Genomic DNA, 18,188 nt, shown 5'->3' on the forward strand with positions numbered 1-18,188 from the left:
CAAAAACAAAGGCCACATCAAGCAATGACTCTTCTTGAAAATACCAAAACCACAGGACCCAACAAGCAATTACTCTACTGATGAATATAAAAAAAACACTGGACACAAAAAGCAATGACTATTCTGGGAAATATCAAAACACAGGCCAGTCAGCAAGCAATGAATTCTATAAATATTAAAACACAGGCCACAACAAGCAATGACTCTTCTGGGAAATAGCAAATACACAGGCCACAACAAGCAATGACTCTTCTGTGAAATACCCAAAAACACAGGCAACAGCAAGCAATGACTCTTCTGGGAAATACCCAAAACACAGGCCACAATGAGCAATGATTCTTCTGGGAAATACCCAAAAAAACAAAGTCAAACAACAAGCAGCTTCATTTGCTGACTATGCAAACATAAGTCTAGATAAAGATATAAATATACAGAAGTATCTTTTATGTAAATGAGAATCATGGCATAGGTGTAGAATTGTAATATTTAACCTAAACAGAAGTGTTAAAAGTATGATGTGAACACCTGTGCTATTTCTGGTAGCTATGAGAATTAGAGTTGATATGTTGTCACCTTGTCACATGGAAATCATTACATTTTAACTATTTTGAATAGGATACATTTCAACAACATGTACAACATGCAAATTATGACATTTGTGATGATCAGCTACCTGCAGAGATGATCCAAAATCATAATGAATCAGGCATTGTCCATTCCCTCCACTAACTAGATTCTCTAATTCTTGTCCCATTTTTCAGAGGTGATTGTTTGGTTTAATGTCTGACATTTACATTGTCCAGCATTCTATTAAGAATGCTTTAAAGACATGGTTATACTATTCTGTAATGAATAAAAGTTCCTTTATAATAATATTAGTTCTAAGTGGAAGAAATATTCTGGAATATTATTTCACTTAAACTGAACAAAGGATATATTGCATATTTGTTCCAAAAGGAACAATTATTATTGCATTATTTATAACAAAGTTTCCAGGGGAATTATGTTGGATGCATTGACAGTACCATATCCCATTTCTTCTTATAGGGATACTTTTGTTCTACCATTAATGTCAGTTGTTCTGAGATTAGTTTGAACTTAAATAAGGAATTCTTCTCAAATTCACATGTTAAACAGTGTTTTGGTCAAATAAAGCAAAGGAAATCACCTTAGAATCCTTTCAAATGAAAATCTGCAAACAGTCAAAACTTTTACACTGACACCTTTTTAAAGAACCACTACAAGTACATTTGTACATGTAATACCAATTATATTCATTAACTATATATAGCCTTAAAATACGACAACTTTTCTATATTTCCATAATATGAAATGATTTGGTTCATTACATTAAAACAAGACATTGATTGGATGTAGATACTCGTCCACTGTCAGTAAAGGTAAAAGTTGTTCAAAATTTATTGGTACTTCTAACAATCTGTGGAAATAGCTGCATCTGAATAAAATTGACCTCATTGTTATTTAGTTCAAATCAAATTTCTGCTGTGTGGTCCCTATATATGTTTGGATAACAAAGTGGACAAAGTTGTTTTTATAAATGACAATTTACCTTGACTTATAATAGTAAATATAATGTACAAAATAATATCTAAAACAATCTTGCCTCAAGCAATGTCCATAACAAAGGTTAGACAAGGTCATCTGATTTAACTTTACCAAACTGACCACTGTTACCAATATTTTCTGTTGTTTATATTTCAGTATATATTAACTTGGACTATAACACTAGTATAATAGTCCCAGATGTTTAAGGATTTTACAAAAATAATTTACACTGACACATACAAGATTGAAACCTCTGAAATGGTCAATTTCTTGAATGCTATATTTTGTCAATATTGTGGTAAATGCAAATCTGATAAAGGCAACCAAACTCAAAATGTAAATAATACCTTAACTAACAGTTTGAAAATAATTAAATAAATCATTAACAGATACCTATTTGTCAGATTTCAGCTCTGAAACCTTATTTTTGACCTGAGTGCTATCAGTTCCAAGAATAAAGGGTTTCCAAGGCGTACAGTGTTTCAAAACCGTACAGATTGTTCCAAAGGGTACAGATAAATTTCAATAAAATCTCAGAGTATTCTTATTTCAAGTTTAATGTGTCCTCAAATGTCTAGGAAAATAAAATTCATTAACTACTGTAAATTCAGAAATTATTGCGTGCATTTATTATTGCGATTTTGTCATTTTAGACCTAAATGAGATTTTAACTTTTACGATTTTGAGAAAAATCCTGTGATATATGAAATATTTTAAAATGAGGGTTTAAATTAAACAACTCTGTCGCATTTTTCGCAATAATAAAAACCTTGCAATAATTTCTGAATTTACAGTATAGAGAATAAATAGTTTTATTAAAAATCTGAATGTTCATTGCATGCTAATCCTAAATGTTTGGATATCTTTAAAAAATTGGACTATCTGAAAAAGTATTTGCATATACATGCCAATTTTCAGCTATGTTTAGAATACTGATTACATCAAAATTATCTATTTTAAGTCAGGATTATGAAAATTGAGAATATCAGAAATAAAACTGTAACACAACCCTATCTAACTTGATGTTTTTACACATGAAAATACCTGTATCAAGATGTAATTATCATCATCTGGTGTAAAATAATAACTAATGGAAGTTTTATACATTTGTATCATTGTCTCACAATTCTTTGGAATTATTGGTGCTAGAACCAGATTTGTACATATTAATTGCTTCACACATTTAAATGTATGCTCCAACTAGTTGTGTTTATTTCCTAAATATAGTAACATAACTATATTTTGTATAATGTCAGTTTCATTATGGAACAATTTTTCCACAATCAGGAGTTGAAAATAAGTTTGAAATTTGTGTTACAAATTTGAATAGCTATCAATGTATTAATTTAAGTTGGAGTATAAAAACAATATTATGTCAATGTCAGAAAAATATAAACTTTTTTTGGCACAGAACTGGAGACCGGCTCAGTAAAACCTTATCCCTCCCAAGTTTCTCAGACTCGTACGAAAAAGTTTCTATTTTCTGACATATATCTAATGCCTCGTTCACACGTAAATTTAATTCGAATTGAATTCGAATCGAATGTGAATCGAATTCGCTTATCGCGTTCACACAATCTTCTATTTTAATTCGAATTGATTTCAATTAGCTTATTCTAATTAGCCAATTCACATTAGAAATACGCTTTTGTTAATACGAATTAAAAGTTAACATCGTTTGGACAGTAAAACAAATTTGACACGCATTGCAATTCGAATTAGAATTGACGTTAGGACTTAAAACGTTTCGAATGTGAATTAAATTAATTCGAATTAGTTAATGCGAATCGAATTCGAATTACGTGTGAACTCAGCATTATATTGTGTATGTCTTGACTTCAGTTGCAGATTATTAGAATGTGACATATGAAATATCTCATATCAATGAAAACTATACTATGTGTTAGGCAGGTTTATTCATACTGTTCAAAAGCCCATTTTAACAAGAACATCTTGTAAATATGAAGTCTATAGTTTTGTAAATCTAACGCTATTCTACTATCTGCTTTTATACACTCACGGATACCTCAGTATCCTTTAATCTCAGCACCAAACTATGACATCACTTAGAACAACTTTACACACTTTATTTTTAATTTGATATTGCATGATGCTAGATTGAACTATATATATATCTATATTTGTTATTGGTATGTTAGACTAATAAATACAGTTCTATTTCTACCTATCCTTTACTTCATAGTTTGGTTCTATTATCCATGATAACACAGTGATATTTAGGACTCTTCATAAGTTAGTTTATATTTTGATATTTAGGACAGATATAAAAGGTATCATTTCAATTATCATATTCTATTTTTGCAAAAGTTCAATATGCTGAGTAAAAAAAGAATATGTATATAGAGAATCTGATTTTTTTTTTTTTTTTTTAGACAGACAATTAAGGGTTCCAAAATTAAATACTGGGAGTACTCAGAATTTGGATCTACTTATCTTCCAGTAAAACAGGGAGCCCAATAATTGTAACAAAATTAAAAGGAGGGATTTAAAGATTAATTGAGCAGGGAAACTCTCAGATGAAATCAGTACGTGTAAAACCAGGAGAGAGTTGCAGATTTATTGGGCAAAAGGGCCGATAAATCTGATTTGTATAAAACTAGGAGAGAATCTGAAATTTATGGGGAGAAAGAGTAAATAGATGCAATTGGTGTAAAAAAAGGACAAAGATTAATGCAGGATATAGGGCAGATAGATGTGATCTGTGTTAAATCAGGAGTGGAGAAAAGGATTGTTGTAAAATCATGAAAATCTGCCCGATGACCGAACTGATTTTATAAGCACACTACACATGTATGATATATTGGCCTTTACTGGGGGGTGTGACTGCGATAATAATAATTTAATATCCATTTACACTTAGGTTTTAAAGTAACAGTATTTTCTTCACACTTTTGGAATATATCAAATAGATTGTAATGTTTCACACCTAAGGTACATGTAATGTTTCACACCTAAGGTACATATAAATTTTTAACTACCATAGGGATGGCAACAAAATTAAAGACCTTTTATTGTATGAACTCAAAATTCTATAAAAATAGAGCAATAACATAAATACAGAATTTTTTTTGTAACCTTGAAATAAATCAATGCATTTGAAAACATGATACATAATCTTTAAATGTATGTCATATGTTGCACACAGGGTTGATATACATATTTACAAATTAAGTCAAAAACTAATATTGCTGTGAAAATATCATTATTATACATGTTATGTAATGTAATTTTTTTTTTTTTACATATTTAAAAATTGTATTTTTGTTGGTTTCTTTTCAAACAGTTCTTTCGACTGGAAATAATTTAACTTAGTGAACAAACTGCTGATTCATCATTATTCATTAGAGACCAATTTTCATGGATTTCATAGACACTACTACTTTAAATGATTAACATCTTCTGCAGGCTTGTATGTAGACTTTTGAAAAACCCAAAATTGAAATATCCATAAAAAAAAAAAATTTCTTTAAATCCCTGATAATAAATGAACCAACAGTACGATCCACACACTAAAAAAAAATCTTCATTTAAACAACTTTTTTTTTTGATAATTCAATCACAAACTTGACCATATTGATGTTTTGTTCTGAAAAGTTAGCATCTTTTCCAGTGTATTTTAAACTGCAATGAAAATTGGGCCAACCAAAAAAAAACAATACAACAGTGTAAATTAAGACTCTGAAACTTTAATATGCTTAAAATAAAAGAAAATGACTTAGATAGATGGATAAAGGAAACCGATCTTAAAATCTGTCAATGTTGGTGTTAAAAACAAGTTTGAATTTTCCCATTAAAATCCTAACAATTCTTTCATGTCATGCTATATGCTCATTTGAACATGGATAGGCAGTATACTTGTCAATATTTACACCAAATTTTTGCTATTTCCTCATGATGATCACTCTGAGGTAAAAATGAAAAATTACATGAACTTTTGTATAAAGATTGCCATGAGACAACTATCTGTAAGATATAGTTTTATGTAGTTTTTCAGTGACAATTTTATGCATATTATTAAATCAAGACCATAGAATGATGTAAAAATGGTTAAAACAATTGTAAACTGTAAATTTAGAAATTAATATGCATATTTATCATTGCAATTCCTTGAATTAACTGGGAAAAATGAAAAATCTTATGAATGTGATTACAAAAAAATCTTTGAAGCAAAATCACTGCTGAAATTATGAATGCAAGTTTTTATTATTGCGAAAACCTGATGCTATCCCATTTGTCACATTAATAAAAACATTGCAATTATTTCTGTATTTACAGTAACCCCATCCTTTTCACTAAATCAAAGTATTTGAATATTTTACAAAGTAAAAATACATGGGTAAAATTGAGAATGGAAATGGGGACTGGGTCAAAGAGACAACAACTTGACCAAGAGCAGAAAACGGTCCAAGGCCTCCAATGAATCTTCAAAACAGTAATAAAAGCTGGCACTCAAACAAAAATGTGCACTAGCTCAGTGAAAATGGATGTCACACAAATGAACCAAACTAAAAAAACATACAATACTAACAAAGGCCATTAAAGGAAATTGTATCTCTATAACTTGTGAGTTTTGTTGTTCCTTAGGTATCTTCTACCCCCATTTTTCCATTTTATTTTGCTTTTTAGAGTACATACCTGCTGCCAAGTCTCCTTGGATCTTGTAAGTGGTCTTCAATGTTTGCTTTGGATATTTCTCTTTGAATGTGAAGTTTATGCTTCTAAATATTGTTTGCTGGCTTTCAACTGTAACATTTCTAAAATTAACAAAATAATTCCTCACGTTACAATTATTACAATATTCTTTTACCAAAATCAGATGGAAAATATGTTAATATCAATGACAATTTAAAATGTTTTCAAACTTTCGTATAGTTGCATCTCTGGCAAATATCACTCCCTCAACTTAATATTATAAATGAAACCCTCTAATTGTTGTTACCTGAATATATTTATCCATTCATAATTTCATCCATCCATCCATCCATCCATCCATTTAAGCTCCTAAATTATACTTATAAATAATAATGTTCTTGAATTTTATTTTCAGAAGTTGCACTTTAAATGCAATTGTTTTAACAGAAGCAGAACCCATTTAGAATGTAAAATGTGATTTAGGTTTTTAGTAATTGTCATTTGTTGCTGTACTTTAGTTCTTAACTTCTATGTTATTTGGTCTCTGGTGGAGAGTTGTCTCATGGGTATTCATACCACATCTTCTTATTTTTTTATTCAATCACTGCTTTTACAAAAAAAATATTTGAAATAAATAAAAATTCTTATTCAACTATAATCGTGTAACGTTCTGCACTAACATTTGATTTGTGACAGAGGTTTGTTTAATTTCCTATTCTTTTTTCTCTTGGTGATATATATGTGAAACAGCATCTTAACATGTATATTTCTAGCATGTTTATTTCAGGAAAATACTATAGGCCACTTAAATGTACATGAGAAAATATATCCTAAGGAAAAAGTCCAATGCTTTTATAAATCATATTTATGATGAATGGTGACAGATAGTCTCCGCCATGAATTAAAATACTAAAACCTTACAGAACTAGGGTTATCACTTAAACAGTTCTTTTCTACGGTGACTTATATAATATCACAAATAACATGCAAAAGAGTTCATTCAATTAAACTCAGTCTTTGGTCACTGGGAATAATTTGTATGATGATTGTATTTAAGGAACAAGAAGTTTTGGACTTTTTGTCCTCTAAAACAGGGAAGCCCCTGTTACGTTTTGTATTACAAACTTCAAGATGATGTTTTATTGATTGTGATGATTGTTTCTCTGTAAGATGTCAACATGAATATTTTTAAATAAACAGAAATTGTGATAAAATTCCAATTCTAAATAATAACTTTACGCTGAATTAGATAAATTTGCTGTTTAATACTTTTTCCAGAGAAAAATGTGTTTTGGCAGAAAGATGTGTTAATGTACCCATACATCAATTATACAGCATCCCAACAACAATAAAACTAAAAGAGGCCTACTTACATTTTCAAATATAGTATGCAATTTCTTTTCAATATAAAATGAAGAATGGACGGGGGGAAAGTTTCCAAGAGCGAACAACCTGACCAAAGAGAAGAAAACATTCAAATGCCACCAATGGTATTCATGCTTTAATACCTATTAGCCAATTCAATGTTTCTGCTACTTTAATTGATCAGTTCAAATATAAAATTAAGATACCACTAAAAGTGCATTAACTGTTACAATGAAAATTTCTAAAGTATTGAAAACAATTTCAAAACACCATTTACAAAAAATCGGATTTAATTTTGTAATAGACCAGGAAATAAATATTTTCATCAAAAAATCTTACCTTTATATATTCAGTACTACTTAAGCCATTCCTATCATTTAGAAAAACTTTAAAATTTTCAACAAGTTGAAAAGTGAGAGAAATTTAACTGTTACTGCAGATGTTGATCATAATGGGAGGGGCTACTCAGACAACATCAAAGGTCTAGGACAATGCCAGTGGTCAATATAACTGGACAGATGGACAGTTATAATCCACTCAACTTCAAATCTGGTCAAGATGTCCATTTACCTCATAGGGTGGAAAGGTAATGTTTGGCAATCATTATCCATTTAACATGTTTTTTTAAAGAAGCATTTTAAAAGGAACAGCAAATAATAAAAAGAGTAACAGCTATCCTACATTAAAAAGTGTAACCTATATCCATCTATCTGAAGTCAACTCTTATCCTTTTAACCTTAAATGACATTTCATATTGACCTCCATCATGATATGGCCTATTTATTTTCCATTAAAACCCACCTTTATGTACCAATACAAATTTTAATCAGTTTTTTATATGACTGATCAGTTATGGTTAATATTTATATAATATAATATGATTTCTGTATAAACATCCTTTATGTTCCGACACCCAGTGAATCCCTTTAAGTATCAGCTGGAACCATTCATGTATTAGTCCCAGGTCTCAATGTATAATAAAGGAGCTTTACAATAGAAAACAAAATGACATACATTTGAATAAAAGTAGATATGTGAGGCATATGTCAATGAGACATTAACCCAACAATTTATCAAAGTCAAAATGTACTAAGGATTTTACTTATTAACAACTTTTTTATGTCATTATGAAAAAAGTAAAAACACAAAAATACTGAACTTCGAGGAAAATTCAAAAAAGGAAAGTCCCTAATCAAATGGCAAAATCAATAGTTCAAACAAAAAATGACCCAGAGTACAGAATATATTTGATTGCTTACATCAGCTTCATTTGAACTTAGGTGGATAGTTGTCTCATGGGCAATCATAAAACATCTCCTAATATTTATGTTGAATAAACAAAGTCTCAAAATATTCCATGTACCAAATTCTCCAATGACAACATGCAATTACTGACTTTGGACATGTACATGAATATGTGGAATGGTTAAACTTGTATTTTAAAAACACACAATGCTCTGCACTTGTATGATGTTCTCTGTTATTTATGAGTATAAGTATTCATTCATACAAAGGCTTTCAAATCTCAGAATACGCATGGACTCCCCCCCCCCCCCCCTTTCCACCCTTTTTCCTCAATTCAATCATGATTAATAATGAATAAAATTGGTAAGTTCTTTTGAAAATTGGCAAAAAAACTAAGTACAATACCAAGAAATTGGCAATATGGGTTTATTCAACTTCACAGAAAATATTCTTCAAAACAATATAAAGCGTTTTTCTGTCTAATCAACAGAAAATATCTAGGTCAAAATAAATTCATGTTAACTGTTTACACTTTATTGAAACATCCTGAAAATGTCTTTGTCAAAATTATAAAATAATTGTTTCCTCCTTTAAACTATAAACTGCAAAGATGGGATTTTTTTTTTAATAATTTCATTGAAAAAGGCAGTTTATCAAATTTGAAATTTCATTTGAAATTGTTAGAATAGTAACAAATACTACCCAGTAGCCATTTTGATATAAAGTATGGAAGCAGGATTTGGGACGTAATGCTTCTGGGAATTAAGAGTTTGATAGTGTGACCCAAAAATTGGCTGTAATTTTAATTATAAATCATTTTCCTCCTGTTTTTAGGGGGAGTTGTAACCATTGTCTCCCCCTGTCTGAATCTGTGCCTGGATAGAATTGCAAAAACTGAAAACAAATATTTTAATCCTTGCCCTATATTTTGTATATATATATATATATATACATGTATATCATTTTTCAGGATGGAATTAAATTCATTCCTGAGAACTGTTGTAATATTAGAACAATCTGAAGGCTGTAAAAACCTTTGACAATTAAATGTATCATGTTATAAAAGTAATGAGTTTGTAACAGAAGGAGTAAAAACAAGGATTTCAAGGCATAACTCAGTAATTAATCTATCATTATATTATAACTAGAAGTTCATGGAGCAAATTTTGTATAAAATCTAAGAAAGTTTAACATCTATTATCAAATAATGTAGAAAATGTAAAATTAAATTTGTGTGTACTATAATGTACTCAAATTTATAATGAAAACTGTACAAAAGTTGGTTCTTCAGTAATTTACTTTTATTTGTATATATATATAGCCTAGGTGGTTGAGTGGTCTGGTGTGATGGGCACACAGTGCAAGGTGATTTGGTGCCACAATATCCCAATAGCATGAGTTCGAATATCCCGGCCAGGGAAGAACAAAAAATTTGCTTCCACAAATTTACAGATCTAACATTGTTGGGCTGTTATTTAGAAGAATTATATATATATGTGCAAAGTGGATATTCACGGTGGCACCAAATCACCTTGCACTGTGTGCCCATCACACCAGACCACTCAACCACCTAGGCTATATATATATACAAATAAAAGTATATATACAAAATGTAAACTGCTAAAAAATTCGGAAAAATGATATGGTATACCAACAACAAATGGAAGTTTTTAACGGCCTTAATACAGCCCTTGCACGGTCGGTATATGGTATACCAAGAAATCCTCAGAGTATTTATATTATACTAAAATATATAGATACTAGGGTATTAAAGATCAAATGGAAGATTATATAGATAAGTAAATTTCTTTTTGCAAGTTCTTGTAAAATACAGCAATTTCAAATTAAGTTATAACCTTCTCTGGTTACAAAGTAGATTGATAGGTGAATGCTAAATGAGAGGGGGTTGTAGGGGTCCTGATCCCGAAATCCCAGGCTTAATTAAACATGAAATGCTAAGGTCTCAAATTAAAAAAAATTTAAAAAAACATCCCAAAATTCAAAAAAGATATCCCTGATCCCAAAAGGGTCAATCTCAAAATCATAAGCTTAAAAAAACCCAATCCTGACGTCCTGAAAAAGGTCCTGCCCCCTCCTAAATGCTAAAATTGAGAATGGAAATTTAGAAAGAAAAAGACCATATATTTGTGTAAAAATACCAATTGGATTTGACAACTTATATTTCATAAGCATCATAAATTGAAGATGAAGATGAAGATGACAGGATAAATGAAAAAAAAAAATTGATTATGAAACAGAAATTTTATGTGTTTCTGATATGAGACTAAATTTTCACAGAATATACTTTAATCAAGTCATCACTGACAGAAGATGTACATAAAAATTCATGATAAGCCTGCCCTTAGCAGTAATTAAAATGGTTTGAGAAATAGACTTACAACATTGATAATCTTCAACAGTAAAACGCCCCAAAACTCAGCATGCAAAATGTCCATGAGTAAACAGGCATTCTGACATACAACAACTTCAGTTAACTTGCATAGAACATAATAAAGGGGAATAACTTGGGACCAGTAAAAGTGAAGCCACCCAAATAGTTGAAGTTGATATGTGTTTTGTAGTATTAAATAAGCCTAATTTTCTTTGATGGTGAATAAGTTCCATACCATTTGGTTGAGGCAAACTAATGGCAGAGAACAGAAAACATTTTTTTGAGGTACATGCGAACAGGTGCATAATATTACCAATTGTCCTAGTAATTTGGTGTGTTAAAGGATAGCTAATCAAAACAAACTTTTAAAAAGATGAAATTTTTAAAAAGTGTCATTTTTCAAAATTACTTTAAAGTAAAAATTGTCCGAGCATGTAAATACCCAGAATATTTTTAATAATTACCATGTATGCCATTGGTATCTAAGTTCTATATCTGATGGGTCAGTGCAAAAATATTGGTATTTCAAATATTGTTACTAATTATATCCATTATATTTCCTTCTCTGATTAAATTGGTAAATAAAACATTTTTTTTTATTTTTCTAAAATTGCTATAACATCGATCAGAAAACAAAACTCAAGTATCAATAATAAGAAACCATAAAAATATTTTTACGTGACAGAACATACTATCAAATCAGATAGAAAGATTTTCAGGAAAAGAGGATACATTAAAGTGTTGAAATCAATAATTATTAACTAAAGGTTACTATCAAAGTAATACTATACATGGGGATTTTATACACGAGTAATTGCATGGAAAACAAGATATATACATATTGAATCTTTTTTAATGTGCAAGAACATGTGTTACCGGAAGAAAAAACACAGCTATGAGTAATGTGTACGTCTGTTCCAAAAGATATAGATAGTTAACTTTACCATGTTTTTATTATTGAAAATATTGGAAAGATCATACCAGTAGTTGTAAAAAAAGTTTCAATTTCAATTCAAATAATGATAGCTTTATGCTATAATACTTAGTATAGAAAGTCCCTGTTTATGCATGTATACGTTTATTGTTTGACTCACACACTTTTTGATTTCAAACAAACATGGATCTCTGTTTGGCTTTATTAGAATTTTTTTTTCTTGATATGGATTTTAGCTATCAAATATGTCTTCTTCTTTTAAAAAAAGGTATTAACAAAAATACCAAACTTTTAGATAGAAACTGAGCAAATCCTTCGATATCTCTCTATAGAAATGTTGTGCTTGCTTTGAGTTAATGGCTTAATGCAACAATGTATTCTAGCTAAGCATATTGTATAAAAGATAATTCAAGAGATGAAAATTTCAAATAAATTAACATCACATTTTGATTAAAAAATATTAAAAAAAACCAAAAATATGACTTCATATAAAATCTTCAACCCGTTTTATTTTTGTTTCAACAAGAACCTACAAGGCAGCACTCGCACCCACAAAGTGGAAAGGAATTAATATAAGTTGCAAAACTTGTTTCCCAATCCACTATAAATAAATATGTTTAAACTTAACTAACAAGAACCTAAGCAAGAGATGCATGTCCAAACCTGTTTACCGACCACTAAATCTTTGGAAACTTTAAATTGAATACAAAAACAAGATGATAATTCTTTAGATGATTTATTAAAACACCAATAAACTGTTATAGACCTAATGGTCACCAATAACAATCCTTTTGGCAGTATGTGGTCATGCATGCTAAAATTTATGAAAAATGACCACAGTTTCTGCCAAAAACATATCTGAACTGACACAAAATTTATTCAAGGAAAATAATGAAAATGTCTAAATGATTAATGGCTTCATCATGTGTTAACTTTTTTCTCTGTTGCCAATTTTTTTCAAAATTTATTCCAAAATGACATGTCTTGTTGATATTTACTTTCGGTCATTAAATTCACATTATTTCACGATAAGACATGTAATTTTGATATGGAAATTCTGAAATATGGACAGATGCATGCAACAATACTTTCTCCTTTGATGCATCTAAGAATTATTAAAATCATACCAAATGTTGTGATGCAGTTACTGCACCTGTCCTCAGACCGTGGATCAAAGGTGATGACCAAAGGTCAGCCTATTGCGAAAATTCTAATCACCATTATTCAAACAGCACTTTCTTTAATTTCTATGTCCTCATGATCATCCATAATTTTAATGGAGCAATTGAAAAGAACCGCTAATGTCTAGTGAACCATGAAACAACCATGGATAAAGGTGAAGCGGCTAATTAATGGTTTAAGGGCACACTTCTTTATTAAAAGTTATTGTCAAAAGCTATTATAAAGGCGTTAAGGAGCAACAACTGGCACTCAAATGATGACAATAAAATTAAATGGGGAATAAAACATGGTCATTATGGTCATGTGAAGATCAACAATTTATTATAAAAGGTGAAAATAGGCATACACCGTTATGTAAGTAATAACTGAAGATTAATAAATATTAAATAACTGTTTAAGTAAGCAATCATATTTTTTATATCTCTCTATGATAAGTGAAAAAATATACATAAAATGTTGCATAAAAAGACACAAACCATAAAATTAAAAAAGAAAAAAACCCAATTAAAATGAATGCTAAATACTTTCCAAACATTTGCCCTTTAAATAGTATATTTTATGAATAAGTAAACAATTAACATAATTAATATTCCTAGAATCATTAAAAAAAAGCTTAAATTAATGATGTTAAAGAAATTTATTTTTATTAAATCCATGATAATGAAATGATCACTTCATAAGTTAGGTGGGTCCAAAATCCATTTCTGTAATAACTTTTAACATGAAAAGCTCAGACCCCAAAATAAAATTATTTCACCTCAAATGGAACTCTGCTTACATTTTTCTCTGCAAGGACCTTTTTATTACAAAACAAGAGGCTCTCAAGAGCCTGAATCGCTCACCTGAATTTTTTTGGTTTAATCTCTCATCAATGATTATTTTGGCTTTTCAATTTATTTAAATGTTCTTTGAATCGTCCTATTTTCTTCAAAAGCAAAAAAAAAATCATTTTCTCCTATGTTCTATTTTAGCCATAGGAGCTATGTTTCTTGACATACAAGGAAATGAAATATAAAATTTATACTAGATACTCTGAAACTCTGAAACTCATTTAGCCTAAGTTTGGCTGAAATTGATACAGCAGTTTCATAAGAGAAGATTTTTTAAAGTAAGTCAACATGATGAACAAATTGTGAAAAAAGTCTTTAAAGGGCAATAACTCCTAAAGAGGTCAATTGACAATTTTGGTCAAATTGACTTATTTGTAGATCTTACTTTGCTGATCATATTTGCTGTTTACAGTTTATCTTTATCTATAATAATATTCCAGATAATGACCAAAAACTGCAAAATTTCCTTAAAATTACCAATTAAGTGGCAGCAACCCAACAATTGGATGTTTGATTCATCTGAAAATTTCAGGGCTGATAGATATTGACCTAATGAACATTTTTACTCCATGTCAGATTTGCTCTTAATGCTTTCGTTTTTGAGATATAAGCCAAAAACTGCATTTGACCCCTATGTTCTATTTTAAGTAACGGCGGCCATGTTTTTTGACGGATCAAAAATCAAAGCACACACTTTGTGCAGGATAATCTAAGGAACAACCATGCTAAGTTTTAACCAAATCCATTCAGTAGTTTCAGAGGAGAAGATTTTTTAAAGTTAGCAAATATGATGAACAAATTGTGAAAAATTGTCATTAAAGGACAATAACCCCTTAAGGGTCAATTGACAATTTTGGTCATATTAACTTATTTGTAGATCTTACTTTGCTGATCTTTTTTGCTGTTTACAGTTTATCTTTATCTATAATAATATTCAAGATAATGACCAAAAACTGCAAAATTTCCTTAAAATTACCAATTAAGTGGCAGCAACCCAACAATGGTTTGTTTGATTCATCTGAAAATTTCAGGGCTGATAGATCTTGACCTAATGAACATTTTTACTCCATGTCAGATTTGCTCTAAATGCTTTCGTTTTTGAGATATAAGCCAAAAACTGCATTTGACCCCTATGTTCTATTTTAAGTAACGGCGGCCATGTTTTTTGACGGATCAAAAATCAAAGCACACACTTTGTGCAGGATAATCTAAGAAACAATCATGCTAAGTTTTAACCAAATCCATTCAGTAGTTTCAGAGGAGAAGATTTTTTAAAGTTAGCAAATATGATGAACAAATTGTGAAAAATTGTCATTAAAGGACAATAACCCCTTAAGGGGTCAATTGACAATTTTGGTCATATTAACTTATTTGTAGATCTTACTTTGCTGATCTTTTTTGCTGTTTACAGTTTATCTTTATCTATAATAATATTCAAGATAATGACCAAAAAATGCAAAATTTCCTTAAAATTACCAATTAAGTGGCAGCAACCCAACAATGGTTTGTTTGATTCATCTGAAAATTTCAGGGCTGATAGATCTTGACCTAATGAACATTTTTACCCCGTGTCAGATTTGCTCTAAATGCTTTCGTTTTTGAGATATAAGCCAAAAACTGCATTTGACCCCTATGTTCTATTTTAAGTAACGGCGGCCATGTTTTTTGATGGATCAAAAATCGAAGCGCACATTTTGTGCAGGATATACTAAGGAACAATCATTTTAAGTTTCATTCAAATCCATTCAGTAGTTTCAGAGGAGAAGATGTTTGAAAAATTGTTAACGACGACGACGACGACGTCGACGACGACGACGACGACGACGACGGACGCCAAGTGATGAGAAAAGCTCACATGGCCTTTTAGGCCAGGTGAGCTAAAAATCACAAGACAATATTCTATTTAATAGTTATAATGAATACAAAATAACCCAGTAATTATATAATGTTAACATTTTTTGTATAATTATAAAAACAACAGGTCATTGTTTTAGTACATTTTTTTCCTGGCTGTAAATGGTACTTAGTAACTCTACAGGAACCTCCCAATACAGGTCTGAAAAGGTTCAGAAAAATATCATCAAAATCACTTATATCCAGCAAAGATAAACCTTATTGAAATTAGGTTACCTAGGTGAATTGAAAGTTATATTATTCAGATATATACATATTTAATGCCAATAAAGGAAGACTACAAATATAAGCAAATAAATCCAATAAACATTTCTTTCTTATTTTCTCTAATACATTTTTTTTCATTTAAACAAAATTACCAACAAAATATGTTTTGAGAAAATTAGGCCTAGGCTGATGTTTTGATCACCATACCCATAATAGATAGGTTTCTGGTCTATAAGCCAATTGTTGGACGAAAAAATAAAGTTCCAAATCTTTAAGATGAAAAAAGTTTATTGATAGAACCCAAAAATTAATCTTTCATATTCAAACTACATTGTAAAACTTATGAAACAAGCCACTGAAAACCTCTGATTTGTGATGCATAAAAACAAAATCAAATTAAGTTGCATTAATAGTTCAGCTTTTAAAAATTTCAATCTATTTTATTTCAATCTATTTCATTTGAATAATAAAACAATGACACAAAAGTATGTCAAATTAAAAGGTGAATGTTTTCATCATGGAACTTCAGGTTCTAATTCTTCATGAAGTCTATGGACAGGTCAATATGTCCGTCCGGCTGATCAATGTCTGAATTTGGACAATGCGAAATTCTTAAACCTTTTATATATATCTTATACAAATCAATCAGAACTAAAATATTATAAGAAACAAATAAATTTTAATAAAATATATATGGCATTGACCTTTGGTAAAGTACACCTTTAAACAAATTAACCTGAAATCAGCCTTTGGCAACGTGACATTAGAGATGATCAGAGATGGAAATATAAGAAAAGAAAGTGATCACGCTATATCAGGAAGAAGCTAACATAATGCAACATTTGAGCTCATTTAAACTGTACTGTTCCTTTAAAAAATACTTGAACACCATTGAAAACTGTATAATAGAGAAATACAATACATAAGACACTCACATGTTTCTGGCTTCACAGCTCCAGGCATAACATGACTATAATCAATACAGTCTATATGCTTGCAAAACCTACACTTAACGCCAAACACATAATTAGATGTAAAACATTCCGTTACATGTCTAATATGGAGCCTCGATTGTCGTCTTAAAAATGTATATAAACAAACTGACAAGACATATATTTAATCAATCTTTTTACTATTGAGGCATGAAGGTATCAAAATTTTAAATATTAGTTTAAATTTTTTGTTTTATTCGGTCAATAACCAGTTTGATTCAGGTTCATTACAATGAATAATTTGATTTTAATAATTTTACTTTGGGGTCATTACGCCATTTCCCTGAGATTCAAGTGTTTGTTGTAGCCATACAGTATTTGGCTATATTGTTTAGATAAGGGAACATAAGAGTATGTTTTAAAAGACACAACTGTTTTGACACACCCTAGAGGTATAAGGTTGGTAATGTGAGGCCAACGTTCTCCAAATAAAAGTGAATACCCTAAATATCTTTTGATTCAAACCTAATAAAGATTTAATATATAAACAAATATTAACTAACAATAGATAAAAGTAAATACCCTTCATTGTGATTTTTGCATTGTTAAAGTTCATTTAGAAAGTGACTAGTATCAATTCAATACAAACAAAATAATAAAACAAGAAAATGGGGTATGATTGTAAATGAAACAATTCTCCACCAGAGACCAAACAACGTGGATGTAAGATACTTTAGGTCAATGTTTGGTCTTCAACAACGAGCAAAACCCACCGAATTAAGTCACCTTTAAAAGGCGACAAAATGAAAAATAAAACCAATTGCCTGTATGAATAATGACAAAACAATAAACAATTAACAAATATGACGAAAGCAACCAACCACAACCACTTAATTACAGATTCCTAATTTGCGACTGAAACGAGGGTACAATAGATATATGAAGATGTAGTGTGAGTGCCAATGAGA

General features: G+C 29.9%; 1 protein-coding gene across 2 annotated transcripts in view; it reads right to left on the reverse strand.

Moving 5' to 3' along the window:
- Nucleotides 1–18,188, reverse strand: part of LOC139519386 (myocyte-specific enhancer factor 2C-like) — an 84,713-nt gene that overhangs the window by 55,653 nt on the left and 10,872 nt on the right. The window contains exons 1-2 of one of the 2 annotated variants that reach the window (XM_071311414.1): nucleotides 17,224–17,410; nucleotides 6,223–6,341 (exon numbers count right to left, since the gene is read on the reverse strand). The gene's annotated coding sequence lies outside the window, so the exon portion shown is untranslated. Of the gene's footprint in view, nucleotides 1–6,222; nucleotides 6,342–17,223; nucleotides 17,411–18,188 lie in introns of those variants that run through there. The other variant, XM_071311413.1, reaches the window with a different exon arrangement.

The sequence above is a fragment of the Mytilus edulis genome, chromosome 4 (assembly GCF_963676685.1).
Source record: "Mytilus edulis chromosome 4, xbMytEdul2.2, whole genome shotgun sequence".
Taxonomy (NCBI): Eukaryota; Metazoa; Mollusca; class Bivalvia; order Mytilida; family Mytilidae; genus Mytilus; species Mytilus edulis.